The sequence below is a fragment of the Haliotis rubra genome, unplaced genomic scaffold (genome assembly GCF_003918875.1).
Source record: "Haliotis rubra isolate DU_JTF1 unplaced genomic scaffold, ASM391887v1 Scf500, whole genome shotgun sequence".
Classification (NCBI taxonomy): Eukaryota; Metazoa; Mollusca; class Gastropoda; order Lepetellida; family Haliotidae; genus Haliotis; species Haliotis rubra.
Window position 1 is genome coordinate 157,622 of NW_025767192.1, and position 26,461 is coordinate 184,082.

At 38.9% G+C, this 26,461-nt stretch overlaps 1 protein-coding gene across 2 annotated transcripts in view; it reads right to left on the bottom strand.

Moving 5' to 3' along the window:
- The window catches only part of LOC124291893, a 47,985-nt gene extending 22,018 nt beyond the window's left edge, over positions 1-25,967 (bottom strand). The window contains exon 1 of one of the 2 annotated variants that reach the window (XM_046728961.1): positions 25,761-25,967. The gene's annotated coding sequence lies outside the window, so the exon portion shown is untranslated. Of the gene's footprint in view, positions 1-2,401; positions 2,678-25,760 lie in introns of those variants that run through there. The other variant, XM_046728960.1, reaches the window with a different exon arrangement.
- Between the last annotated feature and the right edge of the window lie 494 nt (positions 25,968-26,461).

Here is a 26,461-nt window from a genome sequence, read left to right on the forward strand (position 1 = left end):
CTTGAAACTCCAGAATCACGAGAGCATTAGAACAACATTCGAGAAAAGGGGATTAATTTTCCTGGGGGATACTTTGCGAGATAGCAGCGGTAACGCATCGTGTCCAAAAAGGTTACTTCAGCTGAATTTACGTGACAGTTTTTAAAACATGCAAGATGTGTTTGTTTATGGTGTTAACAATTCGGGAGGAAAGGTATGTTTAAGAAAAACGCCTTGTGGCCATGTGTGTTATCTCAAGTCGGCGATGTAGCTTGCGTTTCTGTCTTTAAAACAGATGTAACATAAATCGTCGCTCCCTACGCTAATTTATGTAAAAAATGACATGCATTGTATTCTGTGTATATATTTTAAAGCAAAGTATAGATACCAGATGTGAACATATTGCCATACATGTGCAAGAAAGAACTGAGCGCAGTTAAATATCGACCTCGACTGTTATTGTTTACAGGCTAGTGACAAGGAGAGACGTGAAAGTATAATGTTGCTTGTGTTTTTTGTCATTCTGCTTGGAGAAAGTTAACAGGTTCTATTTAACAAGTCTTTCAACAACATCGCAGTAATAACGGCTGTCAGTTTAATGAGGGAGAACAGAATACGCATGGTATGAATACCGCTTCAGAAAGCGATCAAAGCGCTATGACGAATTATCTTCAGTATTATATAGATATGATGTGGATACATTCAGGTCGTACTCTGGCTGGAATAATGCCGATGCGACTTTTTAACCCATTTACTTAATCACTTGACTATATAGAATAAAAATCCCCGTATTCTGTGGACACCCCAATTCTCATCATACCGCCTCAGCAGATCCTGTGAACGCTAAGAAACGTAACTCAAACTCATCTTGACATGACATCATATCTTACATGTGTAGTGAGTTCAATGGTTCTTCCGGGAAATTTATGGGATAATGCATATTAGGCTTACACCTTTTGGTATATCAATCATCGAATCACTGGAGAGCACAAACTATCAATAAATAGATGTTTGCAAACACACTATGCGTGTAGAACGCTTTTGAAATTTGTTCATGCCAATGAAGAACTGAGATGTAATCTTCAGCAATGACACGACTCTACACTTTATATATCATATTTCACACAAAAGATGATCCAGATCAAACCCACATACCGTGCATGTTTAAATCAAGATGATAGCAGATTTACAACACCCCATTGTGTGAGAATTCCCACGAACATTTAAACATTGATTTGCACTGGATCGCCGCCTCACGGTGTATTCAAACACTACAGCCTAAGAACACAGCTCGCCTGGCGTGTTTTTGTTACACGTGTCGATTGGAACAGTAGCTGTACAGCAGCTTCCCCCAAGGATTGCGATACTCTCTCTTAATTCTAGCCATTTTTGCAAATATTGCAGAATTCAAAATGACGATACGGATTACTATTGAGCGGAAACGAAGTAGCATCCTTAGTGTTTTAATGACTTGTTTCCCACAGGGAAGAGTGGTTTCGTCATAAACAAAGTAGAGGTATAATGTACTTTACTGTAGTTCGTCAAATGTAGGTGTATCAGAAACAGAGACTCATAACAAAAACTGTTATCATTGATTTTTACAACACCTCTGCATTTTTTTGTTCTGATTGTCTGTGGTACCTTGTATTGTCATCTATAGTTAAACTGTTTTAGATTTAATTACTAGTTTTAAATTCGAATCTGTGATAATCTAGTTATTTTACTGTTCTTCGTTGACAGGTTTTTACAGTTTACCATTAATTACTATGTATAAAATTAATTGTTCTCGTCACGATATGGCTGAAATATTGCCGATGTGACGATAAATTTTAACTCACTCACTCACTCACTGATTGTCTGTGGAGAAATTGATTGAATGATACATGCTAAACAATTAGAGATTAATTTTCGTCTTTTTGAGTAATTGTAAGTTTCAGCGCGGTGAATCTTCATAAAACGTATTTCGGAAGAGTAAACAAATTGATCAGGACTTTATATATTCATATTCATGAATACATAAATAAACATGTTTAGAATGCTCTCTATATCAATAGAAGCGACAAAATCCTTTCCATATCTATAAGACACTTCTGCTAAAGGCAAAGTTGATTGTACAATTCAGACTATATCACGAGAATGTATTTGTTTCACCAGTATACCAGCTATAGGCGTGGACTGCAAGCAATCGAGTCTGGACCAGACAATTTAGTGACTATTTAAGACATTTTATGAACTATGAAAAGTTTTAGAAATATTGCATCAACTTATCTTAACCGCGTCAGCTGATTTAGAAACACATCACCAAGCTCGTTACAGCAGAACGTATACCGTTCCCTTGTACACCCTACAAACAACACCTCTGTCAACAACATGAGACAGAAACACTACAACCAGACAAATATTATGGAAAGACTTACATTACCTGTTACTCCACAACCAGAGCTCATTACGCGGCCAGTATCCAACAACTGCTGGCTTGCAACTGTCCTGCACCGCGAGACACTTCGCTGAACACAGAAGGGTAAATTTGAACACTCCAAGCAACCCCTCGAGTACACAGAGACCTGTTACTGACAAACACACCACGTCCCTACCTCGCCGCAGAGAACTACGCCGTAAAAGCCTCGCGTGTCTCTGCTTGAAACCTAGCTGTTGTTTCCACCTTCACACGCAGAGCCAGCACTGCATTGGCCATTTAGAACAATCGTATACAATATGCATCTCATCGTCATTGACCAATAGTGGTGTCAGCGAACGATTTATCAACCGTTTGCCCAGTCCGCTTGGTCACGGTTACCTGAGGAAATTCTCTAGCGTTGTATTAATCGAATGAACAAGTGACAAGATATAATTTTGAGGAATGCTTATACAAACTGGCTGCGCTTAATGCTATATAAGGTATTGATTGCAAGAGCTACACGCTGTCATTAGTTTCTGTCCTGACTGCTTGAAGAAGTGGTTTGGATGTTTAGAGAATGGATCGTTTTTCTGTCTTCTCAAGATACTGTGTAGTTATCATCGGTTAGATGTATATTTATAAACACATCAGGTGACAAAGACATATTGATTTCTGCAGGGGCGCGTGTGTTATCTCAATTGTCTCAATTGGTTGTGAAAATCAATCTATTCAATGCAATGGTTTTTATAGTTATCGGTTCTGTTAACGGAGACAATAGATTCTTCAGAAATCTATTGATGGTAAAATGACACATTCTCATATAACAATTGATGAAAGTGTCAGAACAGTCTGATGGTATTGTATGATAAATCATCAATGATGAGCCCAATTGCGATTCCATGGAAATATCGGTCACTCGTAGGAGCTGTTATTAACTTATTTTATGACCGAATGGTCAGAATGTCATAATGCAAACAATGTGGTATCGTGCGATATGAAGATCGTTGTTCATTATGTCAACCATTGGTTTATCGTGGTACGGATCCGAGTATTAACAGACATAGCGAAACGGTAATTTGTGAACGTATTCTTGTGATATAGCTGTAAATGTATAACGGACATCGCATTTCTTACGATTAAAGAATTTTTTCATATTTCGTTTTTTGCTTGTACATAATGCTGTTTGGGTTTGTTTATTTGTGTGCTTTTAAAGCAACAGTGGTCATGGGAAGGGTTGGGTCTGAAATAGCAGGTTTCAAAATATGCAGTACCACTGCTCGCTCAAATGATTGAAACAAATCATAATGATCTCACCCTCACGACAAGAACAGAACTACATGTATTTCTAAAACATGTCGCAACATACCCACAACCAATGCAATTACCAAAACCATGTCTGAAGTTAATCACATTGTTCTCAGATCACGTATTTTTCAGGAGGAACACAAGTTATTCTACCACTACGCACGAGTAGTTTCGCCAGTTCAAACGTGGACAAATTTGACTCGGAACAACCAATTAGAAAATCATCAGGTTATGCAAGAACTCAGTCACAAAATACTGTCGCAATTAAGCACCTATATCGATTCGTATCTCCATCAAACGGAGGATTACAGTTCCTGCAACGTGTAACATCGACACTTCCCCGACAGCTGAGCACCCAATATAAAACCTACCGCCTTAAACAGTCCCGGCAGCTCCCATTACCACTGCTTATCATGAGCTCCACGCACTGCCTGAACACGTCATGTTTACCCACCTTGAAACGTTATACAAGTACAACTCCGTGCAGATTTGTGCATCCGTTTTTACCGCATGTTTCATTCGGCCGCCTTTGATTGTGAAGACGTTCGACATCTGTGTTTACTTATTAGCGCAGAAGTATTTTGAGACAAACCACACATGTACTGAATCTGTCAGATAATGATGAATGCTTGATGCGCGACCTTATGAAGAGTGCAGCATCGCGTTGCATTTGAGTCATATTGAGACGCTTAGCAACATGACTTTGAAACAGGAAGTAGGGCTGGCGGCGCACCAGCTCAGAGCGGCTGGGCTCCGTATTAAGTAATTCCAGGTGAAGTGAACGTGCATGGCAATTAATAATCATGCAAAGCTTGTCATAATTATTTTTCAATAACAAGAAGAATGTTATTTTAACTTTGATCAAATTGATTATGATCGCCTGTTTGTAAACCTAATGACGACGTTGCTTCTTACACCCTTGTGAATATTCTGTTTGTTTCTTTTGTTTGTTGTTTAACGCCGCACTCCGCAATATTCCAGCTATATGGCGGCGGTCTGTAAATAATAGAACCTGGACCAGACAATCCAATGAGCATCGGTCTATGCAATAAAGAGTCAATGACAAGTCAAGAGCTTGACCACCCGTTAGTCGCTTCTTACGACAAGCATGGGTTGCTGAAGACCTATCTCCCGTGAACATAAACCCAGGTGCAAACGGAAACATTCCGGTTTTTTTGGATTTTTTTTTATGAAACTGAAACTTGAAAACTGTTCTTATATTTCTTCATGTCTACTTAACCGTATCCCATTCCTGCGACATTTTGTAAAACGTAATCTATAGCTGGGTAATTTTGTATCCATATATCTTGATGACTTCAGTAAGAACGAATTCTCAACCACATGGGTGTTAAGCCCATTTCTGGTGTCCCCCGCCGTGATATTGCTGGAATATTGCTAAAAGCGGCGTAAAAACAAACTTACTCACTCACTCAACCACATGGCCCCTACCATGTATGAAATGTGGTAAATGTGAGAGGACAAAAACCCGAATTTGTTGAATTTCAAGGATAAAACAGAAGTTGAGTATTTTATTTTTGTGTGTGTGGTTGTTAAGGTCTCAAATCAAATTGTCTTTTAAAAATTAAAAGCAATCTTTGGGTGCTCACCAAGTGCAGATATTATTTAAAGTTAAAATAGGTTCAACATATGAAAATTAAATCAACGGAGATTTCTACACCCCTATTCTTGGATGCTCTACCGATTGTGCTGTCAACATTTGTGTGTGCCAACAAGTTTCCACAAATGTCTTACATGCTACAATGAAGCCTTTGGTACACATGTTTGGATCAACTTTGATTATGTTACGTCATCATGATATACTGAACACTTACTTCTGTGGCTTATATTTCATTTCTATACTGTAACAAGTGACAAGTTTATTAGTATTTGGGGCCACGTGACCCATATTACTAATACATAATAGCTGCACCCAGTGCACCTACCGGTATATCATTCATTCACAAATAATATCAAATTGGCAAGTTTCTTTTCAAATACAACGACAAAGATTTGATAAGTTTTGTGTCAGTGGATGCTAGCAGTTGATACATTTTTGAAGCAGACGGATTCTTATAACAATATTCAGGTATAAACTGTTGTGTGCTTATCTTATAGTAAGGGCAAATAAATAAAAGGTGAAATTCGTCTTCAATACAGCCCAGGAGGCATTTGGCACATATTAAGGCATTTTGGTTATCATAACATTTAAATCTATCTAACTGAACTTTCAATTTATTAGATGCATAGCGAAACTTACAATATACCAGGTCTTTTTCGGGAAAGAATTCAAGAATATACTTTTCAACATCCAAAATAGACTGAGTGAACCATACGTACGAAAAGCCAGTTTCAAACAATAATATTCGAATGCGAGAAACCCAACATACTTTATCCTGTTCATCAAAATGTTTCAGCATTTCATAACTAGCCCTGGGATACATTGATCTATCCATTCGAATAAGTCTGCACCAGTATCTAATACAACGACTATAATAATTAACACACAAATAACTTCTGCCAAGAATTACATTGCTTGATGTGTCTATACTGTTACATTGTCTTCACTACCACCCTGCAAAGACCCACCGTTACACCACCAGCCAGATTTGTACATACATCACACGTTTTTTTGTTGTTACGAAATGAGTTGTTACCTTGACTATGTACCTATATACATGGGTTATGTACATCCGTTGTTTAAGGGCCTTTCATTCAAAATAAAACTGGAATTGAATTAAGACGAGTACTCTGGCATCTATTGTGATAAGTCTCTGTCACGGCGCTTAAATTGCGTATACATAAATATGCTCTCTGATCCTTCAGATGGAGTAATTTGAGGTTTGTTTGCACAGCGAGGGCGCGGGATTGTTGCTATTTCTCTGACCTTTAACAGGAAACATGGTCATAGTGACTGATATTGTACCCATAAAATAGTGTCCGATGCGCAACTCACTGGCTAAAATTGCCTCCCTTATCTGCCAGGATAGTCTCTATGGTTCGAATCCTAACGTGCTGGAATAATCATCCTTGGTCTGTCCGCACCACGTCCGTACAAGTGGATTTCATGAAAGATGGAACATGATACAATCCCCCGTCGAAGATGTGTATAATCTTCCACACTCATTACGCTTCAATACCGTTTAAAGTGGCGATGAATCTGTGAAGAATTGGTCTTCAGAAACTCACGATTGTTGTGAGAGGCGACTAACGGGATCGAGTGGTAAGGCTCGATCGAAAACATGGTTGCCAATTGCTTCGATCGATGCTCATGCTGTTTGATCACTGGATTGTCTTGTCCAGTCACGATTATTAAAGACACTGCCCAGACTTCTCTATGTAGCTGGAATATTGCTGTGTGCGACGTTAAACTACAATCAACAGGTAAAGTGAGTATGGTACGACACCACTGATGGTAATACTCCAGCCTGATCACGACAGGGAACACTTGAATAGGAAAACAACGAATAATTTAACCACTATAGTCTGTTTCCATTGAAAACGTACCGATGAATGTCAATTTAAACAAAAAAGTAAGTCGAATAAGATGAAATTAAGATTGCTAATCCTCATGATTTTACCTTGCCAACTGACCATTTAAATCTCAGAATTGTATTGAACTGAGGATAAAAGTTGTTCAACAAACGATCATAGTTTCAAATCGCTATTATTGGTTTGTATTACAAGGGTATATGCACATTAAATGAAACACCGAGAACAAGTAGAGTTGGTCTAAGTTAACGCTCATCACGAACCGCACGTGCATCTGTTTCACTGTTCCGTCTACTGCGCTCATCCCCTTGTAATACAAACCAATAATAGCGATTTGAATGTATGATCGTTTGTTAAACAACTTTTGTCCTACAATGAATAAAATTCTGAGATTTAAATGTTCAGTTGGCAAGGCAAATTTATGAGGATTCGCAGTCTTAATTTCACTTTATTTGATTTACGTTTTTGTTTAAAGTGAAATTCATCGGTACGTTTTCACTGCAAACAGACTATAGTATCCAACCGCCATTCTAATAGTCGAGTGTCAGCGAATCCTCAGTGCACTGATATTGACTACAGTCCGTTTGGCTCAAAAGCGGACCGATGAATTGCAATCTAACTCGAAAACTAATAAACATAACATACTCAATGAAACGCTGATCATAATCTAAACATCATACCCACTCAGTGAGGTTTATGCAGAATTTTTGTCCTGTTGTTTCTAACAATCTATCATTAAAATAAGAGACGGCACAGCACAGGTTAATTAACTTTGTCTGCATCATCGAAAATATTGACACAGTTCACTATCTGCACTCCTCCCTCGTAACAAATAGTGAACTGTGTCAATATTTTAATGATAGATTGTTAAACAACTTTTTTATTTTTAGGACAAAAATTCTGCAAAAACCTCACAGAGTGGGTATGATGTTTTGATTATGATCAGCGTTTCATTGAGGATTTTATGTTTATTAGTTTTCGAGTTAGATTGCAATTCATCGGTCCGCTTTTGAGCCAAACGGACTATAGTCCAAAACATCCCTACGGGTGACTTCAATAGGTAGTCAGAAAAGTACTAGTACTTTCATCACCAGGAACATATAATATATACATAGTGGGAAAGTCATTAAGCATCGACCAGCTCGTCATTAAAAGATATATGGTCTCGATGGGACCAAAATAGTCACCAGACACGCGTATGAATATCATCTGTGTTTACATTCTCCGTCTCAGGACCTCAACCGCGCGAAATAGATCCCTAATCTACTCCATACACACGTTCTGCTAATTGAAGGAAAGCGCTGTGTTTGTTCTACAAGAATGATCACTGCATATGGCGTCCATGGGTTTAGCATATGGTCTTTGCTGGCTTGCCATGCGTCACGCGAACCAGGCTGTGTAGTGTTTGAGGGATATGAAGTTGTTTGGAATTGAAATGAGGAACGTTGCTTTTGGTAATTCTGTTTTGTTTCGTAAAGATAATATTTGCCTACGCCAGAAATGAAACACGATGCCTCATATTTCAAACAACTTTTGAAGAGTGCGATGTCCTCACCATCGGATTGTGATGTTAGCATAAAACGCCTGTTTGTATAAATCTGTTATTGCCTTTACTTCTTGGAGTCAAATATTCTACAACGCTATAGGATTGGAAGGATATCGAAAGGACAACAAAAGGCCGGAATATTCAATTTATTCTTAGAGTGTAGAATATCATTCGTTGTTGTATCTAGGATGTTGAATTTGATCGATATCGAAAACGAAATGCCTCTTGAATTTTGAATTTTATCAAGTTTTACAGAAATAAAACTTTGCTGAAAGAATTGATCGACCGAGGGTTGTACGTGGTCACTGGTGATAATGTTATTTAAGGAATGTGTTTTTGCGAAGGAACCTAGAAAACAAATATTGCAAAAAATAATGACCACATAAGGAATTTGTTTTTTGGGGGGCCTTTTATAATTCATGTGATGCAAAAAATGTTTACCTACACAAACTGTGGCGTCAAATATGAACGTCAAACCCAGAGAATATCCAGTCTCGATTATCTGCCGAAACAGATTCCATTTAAGAAACAACATCCATATGCAACCAAACCTCCTTTGTCAAGTATAAATTTTTATATGTGAAATGGTCCGAAGATGAAATGTCCGAAGTGACGAATCAAGGTACAAATGTACGTTGTAAAGCCACACTGACTTAACACAAACGTTATCAACGGTATTCGGAAGCAAAGGAGAGTGTCCTGATACAAAGGGGTCCGGCACAATGGGGTGTCACTTAATAGAGTATCGTAGAGGTCACGCACTATTACCCTTACAAGCTATACAAATACATTCAAACCTACTTCAGGTCTCATACACGAACAGTCCATCCAGGCAATTTGGAGCACTTTATAGCCTCCCAGGAACCATTGGGATTTGTCGAATAGCCTCCACTAATTGGATTGAGACATATGGTATGATAAACTAGCTTTTTATGTTCCGTCTACCCTAGACTCTGAATCAGTGTGATCGTAAGTTGTGGGCTAATTGGATGGTGGAACCTGCAGTTATACTGACGTGTACAGGTTCCTTCGTCCATTACAGGGGACGTATACAATGAACCATGCTCAGATTCGTCTGTGGCTTACGTCGGCTCTAACTGTTTCAATTCGCACAGAAGAATTGAATACGGTCAAGGCTTTATATGACCATGGCGAATCGTTGAAGTCTGTGTGCTAATCGATTAATGGAGATAAATTTACCTTTTTACAGTTTATCATCCCTAGGCCATTCTATTTTAGTCTTTATTGTTACTTATCATTATGGGGATGACTGACTCTAATCATATCAGAGGCCATTAAAGACACTGCGGAAGTGAAAATCGTTAGTGGTGACGTAGAAATGTACGTCAAAGCGTTGACGTCATTGAGCCAACGTCCTGTGTCTCACACAAATGCCACCAGGGAAATATTTGTACGAGAGATTAAACAATCGTGTCATTTGTAACAATATGAAATCCTGAACCATTCACTGTAGCTTTACTTTTGAAAACATTTAATAGCTTTTGGTAAATCATGGGTTTCAAATCACTGTTTGCCTCGACGTGGAATATGTCATTAATATGAACATAGCATGCTATAATGTAACATAAGTGGCAGCTTAATCCCTTATAAACAGGGTATTATTCGAATTTTGTAAATAGTCTTTGAGACCATCGCCCACATGCACACATCATTTTTACAGTTGGCGATAGGCAACAGAGATACATAACATCGAACTAACATAGTGAAACAAGTGATTATCTCGATAATAATGAATTGTATGATAATACAGAACTTGACTACAGCAGAGATTTGCTTTCACACATTAAAATACCAAATGAATTGAATGTTCAGTTTGCGATATATGTGTATTCGGTCGGGTTTTGATAGATAAATGATAATGGCTAGTCCATTGATGCCGTGGTATATCTCTGTTGTCTGCATGTTAATACCTCAATCTGGACCCGAGAGATCCGGGTTAGAATAGATCTTCAGTAACCCATGCTAGTCGTAAAAAGCAACTAGCGGAATCGGGTGGCCTGGCTCGCTGACTTGGTTGACACTTGTCATTGTGTCCCAATATTATTGCGTAGATCGATCCTCGTGCTGTTGAGCAATGGATTGTCTGGACCAAACTCGATTATTTACAGACCGCCTCCGTATAACTGTAATATTGCTGAGTGTGGCGTTAAACAATAAACAAACAAACAAACAAGGTTAGATTTGAAATTTCATTGGAGCACTGCCATATTCCGTTTGTAATCAGGTATGCAATATATCAGTCACGCTGCATATCTTGTCATCTAATATAAGCCATGTACAAGTTATCTCACAGATATATCACACACAAGATGGCAGCATACATATTATCCCACATGTGCACCGCTCAAATCACACAGACCCTTCACTGTTTAACTAACGTCAAACACTGACGTCAAATCTCATCATGGCGACGTCAACTATCTGTGCCAGTTCTACACACTTCACGAACCATTTCTGGCGAAAAAACCCACACGATTGTACTGACGCGCACATGAAAGCGTAACCTTTGCAGGCCTGTAAGGTTGAGAGACTTGTTATGTAAATAAAACTGATTTGCCAAGCCCCGTCTCTGCGTGTGGTCTGCCATTACCCTATCAGGCAGTCCATGTAACAGTTATTGTTCCACACATCATCCGATGTAGAACTGCCTTGGCATTGCAGGTATGTTGACATGTGGGGTGTTACGTAGCTGGGTCGTTTCACCGAGTAAGCATCTTTTAACGTGTTTACATGTGATAAACGAAAGTGAAAGATATTAATGACGTGTTTAAAGCTGCTACCAGATGGAAATGTACAATTGGTTTCAAGAAAGTCAATGAGTATGGTTTTACGCTGCTTTTAGCAATATTCCAGCAATATCACGTCGGGGAACACCAGAAGTGGGCTTCACACATTGTACCCATGTAGGGAATCGAACCCGGGTTTGCCGCGTGACGAACGAATACTTCAGCAACTAGGCTAGCCCACCGGCCCGGTTTCAAGAATGAACGATCAGAGTCTGGTTGTATATTGCATGCTGATATAGTTAGAAAGATAATTTCCATAACAGTTAAAATATGGAATTTCATCGAACATCATTATTTTGTCACTGACGTGCTAAATTTGGATATATCTTTCTCATGTGTACAAAGACACGTTTGAAAAGCAATATCGATCAGTATTGTACCGTATCCTTATAAGGATGAAATAATGATAGATGGTTGTTGTATATATGGTTGTTGTATATATGGTTGTTGTATATATGGTTGTTGTACATATGGTTGTTGTACATATGGTTGTTGTATATATGGTTGTTGTATATATGGTTGTTGTATATATGGTTGTTGTACATATGGTTGTTGTATATATGGTTGTTGTACATATGGTTGTTGTATATATGGTTGTTGTATATATGGTTGTTGTATATATGGTTGTTGTACATATGGTTGTTGTATATATGGTTGTTGTATATATGGTTGTTGTACATATGGTTGTAAATGGATGTGAAGAACCTGACGTACAATTCTCTGTACTAGCATCACTGGAATCGTCAGGATATGGTTATACTGACTTCCAAATGCACATATGTACTGTGTTAAAGCGTGATATTATCATGATACACAACTGTTTGAAAAGCCTTCAGAGAAGATTGCTGAAAGCAGTAGTATATCACTAGGATAGATGAAATGTTCATCGTATGTATGGACAACAAAACACCAAATGATAGTTCATACGTACAAAGAACCGTGATTTGGGCTACTATGAGAGCGAACGTATCCATGTTAAACATAACACCTAACACTCTGAGGGTAAATGGTGCATGTGAACAGCTGCGTTTTGGTGTAAAGATTTGTTAAGAATTCGCCGATTTTCACTGAGTTTAACTATTTATTGAACTCATGCCAATAATATTTTCAACGTTAGAAATTTGTTTTACAATACATCAGTTCATGTGTAATGTGTAAACAGTTCCTTTAAACAGTATGGAATATTTTGCAAAATCTAGTTTAGAACAGTTGACTGAAGTAAGTGGCTAGATTTAGACAAGTGAGTCTAAACTTTTGATGGGTAGTATATGAAGGGCTCACTATGAACACTTCATGACTTACAATCAGTTTGCGATTGTAGAAAACATAACAAGGTAGAGATATTTGACAAAGGTAATATCTAATATTTAAAAAGGCGACACAGTAACTCGGTCGCACCATGGTTTGACTGACAGTCATATCGTTGAGAAGTGAAGTATTGTCTTGACAAAACCGTCTTTTCTTGCACTCTCGAATCTGAGTTCCGCAAACATATCACCCGCTTGACAATATGTCCTCACATTTAACATATGTCACCAAGTGAAAACGACAAATCTAAATATTGAAAAAATATGATCAGTTTCAATTACTGAATGAATATTGAAAAACTGAAAAGATCTTACACGAAACCATTGAATCAGCGCTGCCAGATAATTCAATCTGCACTGGAAGCGCACTATATACGAAAACTAAGGATTCCCTTTTGGTGACAAGAATGGCTGTGTGCTCTAACGCGTCATTTTACCCTCTGCAATGCTTGGTCTTTTCGTTCCAGGGAACAACGTGTTGTGTGGTCGTATCCAAGAGTCGTCCTGAGTAGGGACGGTATTTATCCCCGTAGCATTGATATCAAGTTAATATTATATGCTATTTTCACAATGTGTCAGCACTACAACAACACACGCATTCGTGAAGTCCTGCACTGAAGTCAAGCAGTGTCAGATGTGTACAGTTCAGTTCCGTGGCATGATGGGAATCATAAAAAAAACAATGTTGAATTCCTTTTGGCATTGTAAAAGACACTGCGTGTGGTACCTCGTATGTCAACATGTGAAGATAACGCATTCATTTCAGTCCAAACCCTTCCACATTGTAATTTAGAAGATTGGGCACGTGTGTGGTGTGTTTGGTGCGCATGAGTGTGGGTTGTACCCTCATTATGAAGACAAGTCCGTTTGGCTCAAAAGCAGACCGATGAATTGCAATCTAACTCGAAAACTAATAAACATAACATACTCAATGAAACGCTGATCATAATCAAAACATCATACCCACTCTGTGAGGTTTTTGCAGAATTTTGGTCTTAAAAATATAAAAGTTGTTTAACAATCTATCATTAAAATATTGACACAGTTCACTATTTGTTACGAGGGAGGAGTGCAGAGAAAGGGACAGCCAGGTGTTCGAGAAGCACGTTCACAGACAGAGTTATTTATTCATTAACCTGTGCTGTGCCGTCTCCATCCGTTCTCGAAGACCTGTCTGTCCCTTTCTCTGCACTCCTCCCTCGTAACAAATAGTGAACTGTGTCAATATTTTAATGATAGATTGTTAAACAACTTTTATATTTTTTAAGACAAAAATTCTGCAAAAACCTCACAGAGTTGGTCTGATGTTTTGATTATGATCAGCGTTTCATTGAGTATTTTATGTTTCTTAGTTTTCGAGTTAGATTGCAATTCATCGGTCCGCTTTTGAGCCAAACGGACTATACCAGATGAATGTACTTACACCGCATCGTCATAGAGGCATTGGGTGAGACAGATACCATTCACGGTGCTTTGTACGAATTGGTCTGTAATGATCCATGTCATGACACGTAGCTAATATCCATGTATCACTTTATATTGAGCTCATATATTGCAGTGTACTACAGCGGACATATTAACCGAATATTCCTGAACTGTCCATAATATACACAGCGTGGGTATGGCTAAGCTTTTAAGATTCCCTCACTTTTCTAATGATGCAATATAGTGCATGTGTAACTAAACGTTCTTGTAAGATTCCGGATAGACCTTAATGGTATAAACGTCGATAGTGTGAATGACTGCAGTAGCTGTTAGCACTGGATATTTTAAGGTGTATTTAAAGAGTCTTCTTTGACTGCCATTTTAGAAGTCCGGAAGTACCAAACTGACAAATTTATGGATAACAACTTCTTGTATTTTATGTTGTTGTCTTTGTTATACTCAGTATATATACACACCCTCCTCTTCGTGTTATATTCCTGCCAGACTAGGCTACAAGTATCCGTATCGACAAAATGCACTTTAAAGTTTTCCCTATTCATTGAAGGAATAGTGTTTTACTTTTACTTTAGCAACACTGCAGTTACACCACAGCATAGGAACACCTGCAATCTATAGAAGCAAGAGTCGTATGAAATCTAGACAAAACGGCTTGCTCGATTGTACCTCAAACCATGTGAAATGTTGACACAGAAGGCCAGAGCTGCTGGAAGGAAATGTCATCACCTTTGTCGCACAGTCTTGTCGATAATTTGTGTCTGAATCTGTATTGATAGATCTAAATTTGAAACAGGCATGGTTTCATTTCCTTTAATTTCCAGTTCAGGTGGATTTTGCCAGTACGGATATGATCGGAAATCAAGATCCATATGCATAAATATCAGATCAGAATGAAAGATAGAGAGCAATAGGTTCCATTCGGATTATTTACGTCTTGCATAAAAGTCCTTCACAAAATTCACGTAGGTATTATTTGTGAGGAAATGCATCTTTTCACATAATGTTTTATCATTAAACATAAGAAGATATATGCATATCGTTTCCTCATTAGCCATAACAAGCGATATACAAAAAAGATTCTCATTAAACATGAGAAAAGATATCCTTTCATTTTTGACAAAGTGTCATGAACCTTTGACGTCAGAGGCTGCAACTGTATCTCTGGGCATCACGCTAAGTAATACATGGATCCATGAGTTAAGGTTTTTCTCAGTTTTGGAATAGTGTACAATATTGAAAGATCACTTGTTTGCCAGAACTTCGTTTCTGAGTTTGCACAACTACAAACAAATAGAAGCAAAGCGACAAAACCCTTTCCACGTTCATAAGAAATCTGCCAAAAGCAGAGTATATACTTGTGACTATATCCTGAGGAAATATTTGTTTCAGCAGTATTACAGCTGTATGATGTTGTTTGTATACCATGTCCACCCTGCCGCAGCACGACTTTATAAATGAACAACTTGGATGATGATACACTGTTTGTGTTGGAAAATGAAACTGTGCGTGGCTCCTGAAATTGTGTCTGGCACAAGTAGGGAAATCGATTTTCGTCTCAGAATGTTACTTCGGTTTATAGAATCAATTGTCTTGTTTGCCAATTTCAAATTACGAAACATGCCATCTTTTTTCCTAATTTAGAGAATTCTGTCACCGGTTTGGCCAAACGATTTAAAACAATATCAAAAACCAGTCGATACTGTGGACTCTTGTTGGTTGTAGATCCATTCTTGAGGAAACGTTCGTGATTTCTCTCAACAACACGGTTCGTATGGTCTCGAGGTGAGTGAGTGTGGTTGTACACCGCTTTTAGCAATATTCCAGCCCTGTCATCGCGGTTGACACCAAAAAGGGCGTCACACATTGTACCCACGTGGGGATTCAAACCCGGGCTTTCGGTATGACGAGCGAATACTTTAACCACTAGGGTACCACTCCTATGGTCTCGGTAGTTAATATGTAGATGACTAATCTAAAAACAGCTGATGGTATCAGCTAGCCACCGTCTTTGTTGGCGTTTTTGAAATATAGCAGTCTTCAGCAGTTTAAACAATTCCTTGGTTAGAAGACTCCCTATGTCTTCTGTTTTCATCGAGAAGTGCCCATGGGCCTTAGTATGGTGATCTACCTTCAGTTGTTGGCGATCTATAGCCCGCATTTTATATTGTATTGTCTTCTTTAATTGGAATATTTTAACTTTGCGCTAGTTTTATATTTATAACTGTGATTCTCTAGTCTTTTTACTGTCCATCGTCGACAGGTTTTAATCTTCAAAATGTTCCTACTTTTTATTGTATGGCTTGTTTTCGTCACGATATGGCTGCAATATTGCCCATGTGACGTTAGATATTAACTCACTCACTCACTCATCGAGAAGTGTTTTCATTCTCTCTCATAATGTTGTGTCCCTTACAATTATCAGGATCCACTGAACGTGGGTTCAAATGAGTATGATAAAAGCTTTCATTCTGCGTCTTTCTCACTGGTTTAATTGTATAACGCGTTATGTAAACAATATACTCTTAGGACGGTAAAGTCAAATCTATCGAAAAGAGACATCTAAAACTCTTTGTCATATTCTATATGATCATTGTTTGTGAAAGCCGACTTTCCGTAAAGAAATGTTCTTTTATTCACCGGACTCTATTTTCGAATGAAGTTTTCATTACACTGAAACCATTGCATCGGTTTCGTTCTTTTGTACGCTGTGGATCGTGTGTACGGCGTGTTTTCCGAACAATTCTTCAGCAACTACTTGACTTGGTCACAATATTTAATATCATCACTACACACATTGTCTGATCTCTTTGAAATTGTATCTGAGGTAATGGGACACTCGCACGCCGAGCTAACCTCAACACGTGCTCGAAAATATCACAAACATTGATCTTGGTAATCTATAACTCTCAGAGTCACGTAATGGATCCGAACAGACACCCTTGGCCGCCCATTTGCCATTGTTAAGAGCAGGATGATGCATTATATTGATCTATATCAAATTATAACTAATCATATAAACTTCTCTTTACGTTATCTATATAATCAAAAGTCCATTAGAAGAAACAACCTTGCGGATGAACTCGCATGGCATAGGACTACCGGATCGCTCGATGACTAATAGCAACACTTTACATCGGGCTTCTCGGAGTGTGGGTGTCAGGCAGGCTAGAGGCTGAAGGTAGAACTGGGAACTAGAGAAAGATGGAGAGACGGTGGTGTAAAGAGAGAGAGGAAGTGAGGATGAAAGAAGATAAAACTGAGAAAGAGAGAGACATTGAGGATAGAGGTGAGGTGAGGTGAAATTGGGTTTAACGTCGTGCTCGATAATATTTCGCTCATATGACGTGTGTATGTGTATGTGTATGTGCAGCTGCTTATACTAGCCCAGACTGAAGCTGGTTTTATAGTGCTAGCCCACTGAGATACCATGTGAAGCATGAATACCCCACTCAGACACATTATACTGACTCCGAGCCGGTCAGTCCTTGTTGTACCCATTAAAGCCGAGCGCCAGGAAGGGACCAACAAGTACCATATTTTAACGTCTTTTGGTATGACGCGGTGGGGAATCGAACCCGCGACCATCCGCTCTCCGGGCGGACGCTCTAACCAGTACACCACGGAGGCGGTCTGAGGATAGAGAGAGAGACCGAGACGGAGAGAGAAATGGAGGAGAGAGCTGTAGTTAGGACTACCAAGATGAGAGAGAGAGCAAGAGTAAGCGAATGATTCAGAGAGATTACAGTTAAAGAGAGAAGATAAGAGTATGATGAAGAGATGCTGAAAGAAGGTTTGTGATGAGTCGGTAATTGATTAAGAAGAGATCGAGAAGAGAACTATAGTTAGAGATAAAGAGATGAGAGATTTAGAAAGAGGAATTATCTGTAAAGAAAAAAGATAAGAGTGTGATGAAGATATGCGGAAAGAATTCTTTAAATACGTAGGCTGTATATTATGGAAGCGGTATGCTGAAAAAGAACCAGAAGGAAAGATGACAGTGACTTCGTGAAAGACATACTGAAAAGGAAACGCACTTTTCGGGAGAGGTAGATTTGATATATAGTATAGCAACGTGTTTGTTTGTTTGTTTGGAGAGAGAGAGAGAGAGAGAGAGAGAGAGAGAGAGAGAGAGATTAAAATATATCACTGATATAACGACTGGTCTTAAACGCAAATAGCATTCTTGTCTGGTTTTATACACTCACATTATCATATGACGTGCAGCAAGGAAATGTCGCGATAATAATGGCCGGGCTTTTATATCTGCGTAAAGGAAGAATCTTAACCAGCTTCATAAACTCTAATTACAAAATCCCTGACTCTGAAGGAAAAGAATTTCAAAGCATTTGAAATTTATCATGCTTTTAAACAAAGATATAGTTTTGTTTACAAATGTTGGAAGCACTTCTTCGTAACTGCACCATATCAACACAAGATCACATTCTCATAAATCTACGCTTTATTTGATAGTTAAATTTACACGTTCTGTTATTATACTTCCTAGATTTTGTTGCATCTGACAACAACATTTTACAGAGAGTTGCAGAATAAATATACTTTAACTAAGATGAAAAACGATGACAATTATCTTGAAACATTTTGTAACATTTCTTCAGTGCAGGTAAAATCGATGGGTGTTTTGTTATAACACAGGTACGATTGCATAAATGATACATGAGTAGTAAGTGCCGTACAACTACTTACAGATTATAGGTTCGTTCAAATATGTACAGTTTTACTTCAGAGTGATGTCGACCGCCTCCGTGGTGTAGTGGTTAGAGCGTCCGCCCGGAGAGCGGAAGGTCGCGGGTTCGATCCCCAACCGTGTCATACCAAAAGACGTTAAAATATGGTACTTGTTGGTCCCTGCCTGGCGCTCGGCATTAACGGTACATGTATTAATGGTATCTCTGTGGGCTAGCACTATAAAACCAGCTTCAGTCTGGGCTAGTACAAGCAGCCGCACATACACATACACACGCATGCACGTCGTCATATGAGCGAAATATTCTCAAGAACGACGTTAAACCTAATTTCACCTCACCTAACCTCAGAGTGACGTCAGTCACTGGACTGTCTGGTTTAGACTCGCCGTCATGGAGCTTTAATTTTGCTGCGTGCGCATTAGACGCATACGAATTACTTGCAGAGAGAGACAGCATTGGGAAGAGAGGGTGTAAATTTACAGTCCGCCTTCTTGTCCATGAGTCTTTCTCAAAGCTACGTTATATACTGTTCAGTGAAGTAGGGGTTATTCGAAAATAACTGAAAATATCCACATTTGTGTGTCTAAAACAAACAGTGACTCGGAGGACAATACTGAGTTATAGGGAGGGGGCTGGAATGAAGAGTTCTGACTTTAATACGAGGGTATAAGTTTGTGTAAGGACGTTGAAGTATGATATACTTCAGTATTCAAGGAATCCAGCATCTTGTTCACTTAAGCGATTCAAAATATCCATAGAAAAACCTCACTGTATGATAAAATATGGTTTGAACCGCACTGCAATAACAAGGCATAACTGTGGAGCCAAACAACAACATTTACTTCAAGCAAATCTCCTTCCTAGACATAATAATAACATGATTAGCACAAGGGGAACATCATGCTTGAAAAATGTGCTTGTTTGGAGTCTCCGAATATATCGATTACACGCACACGATTGTAAATATTGGATTTTCTTGCTATTCACCGATCGACCAAAAAGAATCCATGAAGCGAACACATGCAGCTTGCAATCATTTATTTGATATAGGGCTTAGAATATAACCGACGATCAACGAGTATTTGCTGAACATCTGCCCAGCTGTCATGGCGAAGAGCTGCTGACATTTTTGTCTGCAGGGGCAGATAACCTAGGAGTCGTTGAAGCATGTTATGTATTGCATATACCGCCCATGTTCTTATTACTAAAATGGCTTTCCTGATTATAAGTTGTGATGTCTGCTAAGTCAGTTTATTGTTGGCAGGACGGAGAAATAAAATAAAATTATTTACGACAATGCTTTGATGTGACGTCACGCTGCTACGGGTCGCTTCGCAACAGGCACAGTTATGGACTAATGCCATGAACTAGCCAGTCAGCTTGAAACAAATAAAATATGATGCTGAGGAGAACCTCCATGCTATCGAAATAATTTGACTAATAACGATTCTTCTGTTGGTAATATAATACGCTAATATGATGAGGCTCTACATGGTCATGGTTCCTCTGTTTGTAATACAGGATGATGTTATAGCGTGGGTCTATGTGTACATATTCAGTTTCGTGTTCCCCTGTTGGTAACATAGGACGATGTTATAACGTGAGTCTATATGTTCATGGTCAGCTTCGTGTTCCCATGTTGGTAATATAGGACGATATTATAACATGGGTCTATATGGTTTTGTCTTTTTTATTATTATTACATAGCGGACATACCCGACAACTAGTACATGCTCAAGGCGCTGTTTTTTCCTTCAATCAATGGATGTCAATCTCAACGGCACATCGTATGATCAATCTCAACTCCCTGGTCAGTTAATGGTCAGCTTCGTGTTCCCCTACTGGTAATATAGGACGATATTATAACATGGGTCTTCTTGTTCATGGTCCGCTTCGTCTTTTTGTTAGGAACTGTAATCCAACACAAGATATAACTTGCCTCTATACGGTCAAATCAAGCCTCGTGTTTCTATTTGTAATACATGCATACGACGATATTGTAAAGTGGCTCTGTACGGTCATGTCCAGCTTTGTTCCTCCACTGGTAATATACGGAGATATCATAAAATGGCTCTGTACGGTCATGTCCAGCTTTGTTCCTCCACTGGTAATATACGGAGATATCATAAAATGGCTCTGTATGGTCATATCCAGCTTTGTTCCTCCACTGGTAATATACGGAGATATCATAAAATGGCTCTGTACGATCATATCCAGCTTTGTTCCTCCACTGGTAATATACGGAGATATCATAAAATGGCTCTGTACGATCATATCCAGCTTTGTTCCTCCACTGGTAATATACGGAGATATCATAAAATGGCTCTGTATGGTCATATCCAGCTTTGTTCCTCCACTGGTAATATACGGAGATATCATAAAATGGCTCTGTACGATCATATCCAGCTTTGTTCCTCCACTGGTAATATACGGAGATATCATAAAATGGCTCTGTACGGTCATATCCAGCTTTGTTCCTCCACTGGTAATATACGGAGATATCATAAAATGGCTCTGTACGATCATATCAAGCTTTGTTCCTCCACTGGCAATATACGGAGATATCATAAAATGGCTCTGTATGGTCATATCCAGCTTTGTGCCTCCACTGGTAATATACGGAGATATCATAAAATGGCTCTGTACGATCATATCCAGCTTTGTTCCTCCACTGGTAATATACGGAGATATCATAAAATGGCTCTGTACGATCATATCCAGCTTTGTTCCTCCACTGGTAATATACGGAGATATCATAAAATGGCTCTGTATGGTCATATCCAGCTTTGTGCCTCCACTGGTAATATACGGAGATATCATAAAATGGCTCTGTACGATCATATCCAGCTTTGTTCCTCCACTGGTAATATACGGAGATATCATAAAATGGCTCTGTACGATCATATCCAGCTTTGTTCCTCCACTGGTAATATACGGAGATATCATAAAATTGTTTGTACGATCATATCCAGCTTTGTTCCTCCACTGGTAATATACGGAGATATCATAAAATGGCTCTGTACGATCATATCCAGCTTTGTTCCTCCACTGGTAATATACGGAGATATCATAAAATGGCTCTGTACGATCATATCCAGCTTTGTTCCTCCACTGGTAATATACGGAGATATCATAAAATTGTTTGTACGATCATATCCAGCTTTGTTCCTCCACTGGTAATATACGGAGATATCATAAAATGGCTCTGTACGATCATATCCAGCTTTGTTCCTCCACTGGTAATATACGGAGATATCATAAAATGGCTCTGTACGATCATATCCAGCTTTGTTCCTCCACTGGTAATATACGGAGATATCATAAAATTGTTTGTACGATCATATCCAGCTTTGTTCCTCCACTGGTAATATACGGAGATATCATAAAATGGCTCTGTACGATCATATCCAGCTTTGTTCCTCCACTGGTAATATACGGAGATATCATAAAATGGTTCTGTACGATCATATCCAGCTTTGTTCCTCCACTGGCAATATACGGAAATATCATAAAATGGCTCTGTATGGTCATATCCAGCTTTGTTCCTCCACTGGTAATATACGGAGATATCATAAAATGGCTCTGTACGATCATATCAAGCTTTGTTCCTCCACTGGCAATATACGGAAATATCATAAAATGGCTCTGTATGGTCATATCCAGCTTTGTGCCTCCACTGGTAATATACGGAGATATCATAAAATCGCTCTGTACGATCATATCCAGCTTTGTTCCTCCACTGGTAATATACGGAGATATCATAAAATGGCTCTGTACGATCATATCCAGCTTTGTTCCTCCACTGGTAATATACGGAGATATCATAAAATTGTTTGTACGGTCATACCCAGCTTTGTTCCTCCACTGGTAATATACGGAAATATCATAAAATGGCTCTGTACGGTCATATCCAGCTTTGTTCCTCCACTGGTAATATACGGAAATATCATAAAATGGCTCTGTACGGTCATATCCAGCTTTGTGCCTCCACTGGTAATATACGGAGATATCATAAAATGGCTCTGTACGATCATATCCAGCTTTGTTCCTCCACTGGTAATATACGGAGATATCATAAAATGGCTCTGTACGGTCATATCAAGCTTTGTGCCTCCACTGGTAATATACGGAGATATCATAAAATGGCTCTGTACGATCATATCCAGCTTTGTGCCTCCACTGGTAATATACGGAGATATCATAAAATGGCTCTGTACGATCATATCCAGCTTTGTTCCTCCACTGGTAATATACGGAGATATCATAAAATGGCTCTGTACGATCATATCCAGCTTTGTTCCTCCACTGGTAATATACGGAGATATCATAAAATGGCTCTGTACGATCATGTCCAGCTTTGTTCCTCCACTGGTAATATACGGAGATATCATAAAATTGTTTGTACGGTCATACCCAGCTTTGTTCCTCCACTGGTAATATACGGAAATATCATAAAATGGCTCTGTACGGTCATATCCAGCTTTGTTCCACCACTGGTAATATACGGAGATATCATAAAATGGCTCTGTACGGTCATATCAAGCTGTGTTCCTCCACTGGTAATATACGACTATGTTATCAAGTGTCTCTTTACGGTCATTTACAGCTTCGTTCACCTGTTGGTAATATGGGGCCATGCAATTAAGTGGCTCTGTGCAGCCATGCGCTGTTTCGTTCTCCTATTGGTAAGAAATGACAATATTATAATTAGGCTGTACAGTACCATGCCAACCTTCGTCAAAGCCCCCATTACAACAAGCGATATAAGCAACAGGTTTTACTATCAAATGTATGTTTATATCTTGGGAAGTTCATCTTTAAAAGGAAAGAAAAATATTTAGACATAACAGTAATTAATGATGTATTTGTTTTCACAATATTAGACAAGCAAATGCAAAACCAATGCACCTACAAGATGCATTGAAACATTCCGAAAATGACATTTTACTGTTCGACAGGCATTAAATCGTCGACGGTTTCAAAATAATTATATTAGTTCATTAAAACGCCCACCCTTTCTGCCAGTATGAAAACCCATGAATAATATGGTTTAATCTTGGTACGTCCCTTGTAAAAGAAACATCTCAAAACCAGTGACAAGTCAATTGCATTCTAAATATCAATCTTTATGTAAACTCAACAACAGCAAGAGAATACAAGGAGCTTCTTTCTGATCAATACCCATACCCTGCCTCATTAGTTAGCCTTAATGACTGGCTAACACTGCAATACATCATGTCATTCACGCCACTTCAAAGTAAACCTGAAGAGCATCATGATACTGGGCACAGGGACACACAAAGCCATAATGTATTGAAATTACTGATAAAGGCAATAAAATGTTTTCGAGCTGGCATATTTTGAGATTCATTATGTCTTGCATGATTTATGTGCTATTTGCGTCTCATTAATTCTACGTGGATGCTATTTTAAGGGTACTGCAAATGTTTAGTTCTTCTACATTGCTGTTTTTTTGTGTTGAATTAAATTTTGTCATTATCGTATGAACTTTGAGGGATATCTAAGCTGGTTTGTAGCTGACTTTGAAATAATTATTGAAGGCTTAAATGACATCAACGAAACGCGAAAATGAGCTAGGCAACAGGGGTATATTTTGGCATGTGCGTCGACTTTAAAGGAAAGATGCAGTTTACAATTTCCTTTATAAAGAATGATATGCACGTTAAATCCTATGTCATGATTCCAATCAGTGGATTGTCTGATCCAGATATTTTCGCTGAGTGCGACGTCAAACAGCAAAACAAGCAAACGTTAATTATGTAACATATATATAGATATATCTCTTTCAATGTCACAGGTTCGCGCAGATGGGCACAACAAAATAATCCCTCTGCTAAACTGCTTACCGTATACTTAATTCTCCAAACAACGACAATCGTTTCTGATTGAAAAAAGATGAGATTATTTTTTCTATTCTCATTATCTCTTCTTCTATTTCTTATGGGTTTACTAATTACTTTCACATGGGGAGTCAATCGTGACGTCAGGAAAATCAACGCTTTGTTCACATGACGTCACGTTGCCATGAAACCACTTGAACTACTGGAACAAACTAGCCAATAAGCTTGCCGCCACCTTATAACTCACAGTGAGAATTACTGAAAATACTGTCATCTATATCACCCTCGGGGCGATATTGCACAATAGCTCACACAATGAATGTCACCCAACGCCGACACTATGACGAAACAGCGACGACTTAACTCGAGACAACAACATCGTTATACCTCAGTAAAGAGACCTATTAATCACATGGTCCAGCTCTGTTAGAAATAAAAGAAATAAAGATGCATTTGTAGTTCTGCCGAAATGACCTACCCAGACATGGAGATGTGTCTTGACCTTTATTGATGTCATATTTATGATGCATTAACCAAAAGAGCCATCATGATTGCCGATCTGTTGCAATGTTGTCTGGGTTTCCGAGTCAGATTGTACACGGATTTATAGAGAACTGCCCGTGTTATCATTTATGCGTTAGATTCCCTGTGGTCGTTAAATGACAATCAGACTGTTATGAAGGGGACCCTATTGATATCCGAGATGTCTTTTTAACGAGTATTATATCTCTCGGTGAATAACGTGTAGCTCTGTGTCTTTACTCAAATTGCAATGTCAAACTTCTGGATTTGGACGGCTTTGGCGAAAAAAAACGTTTGTCTGGATCCAATTTATTTGAATAATATTGTGAGCACAAACCTTTTTGTTTGTAATGAAATATTTAAGAGCATATATGAATCGATATGATCATGTACATACCCGTCAGTGGTTGAGAGTGGCATATCCAAAAGCACAATCCGAGACTTCTTCAAGTCGCATTTTCTCGCTAAATATTCGTCTCTTCTATCAGATCGTATCTCTCTCTAAATCGCACTCACACGTTCTGTCTATCAGGGGAAAATAGATATGGCCGGAGAACGCCGCGGCTGGAATATCACTACCGGTTGGTAACGGCACCGTGTCACGTGACCGCTCTCCTGCTTTCAAGTTGGCCATAAAAATACCAGTGTTCCAGCGACTGTACCGTTTTGAAGACCCGTTAAAAGACAGAAACTCCATCTGCAATTAACCTTAATCGGAATGCTGTCGAAATGACCTGGGTTATCAGGCGATGTTTGACTGCCGGTGGTCACATGACAAAGATCACCTTGTTGGCGGGCGGAGTCATCAGATGCAGCGTTAGATGGTGATGAGGATCAGGATGGACCTCCCGTCGCGTTTGTGTCCGATGAGTTATTTTGTTTGCGGCATCGCTGCGGCACGTCTCATTTAAATAGTCTTCTCCTTTCGTTGGGATCGGTTGTACGTCGTACGAATGTGGTGAAGCGAATGGCGGTTTAACGTCACGTACAAAAGTCTTGTATTTCATAGCGTGCGCGCGTGTCTGCTGGTACAAGCCCGGACTAATGCATGTTTTGAGATTCAGTGCCTGCCCAGATTCCGTGCCGCAGGTTCAACAT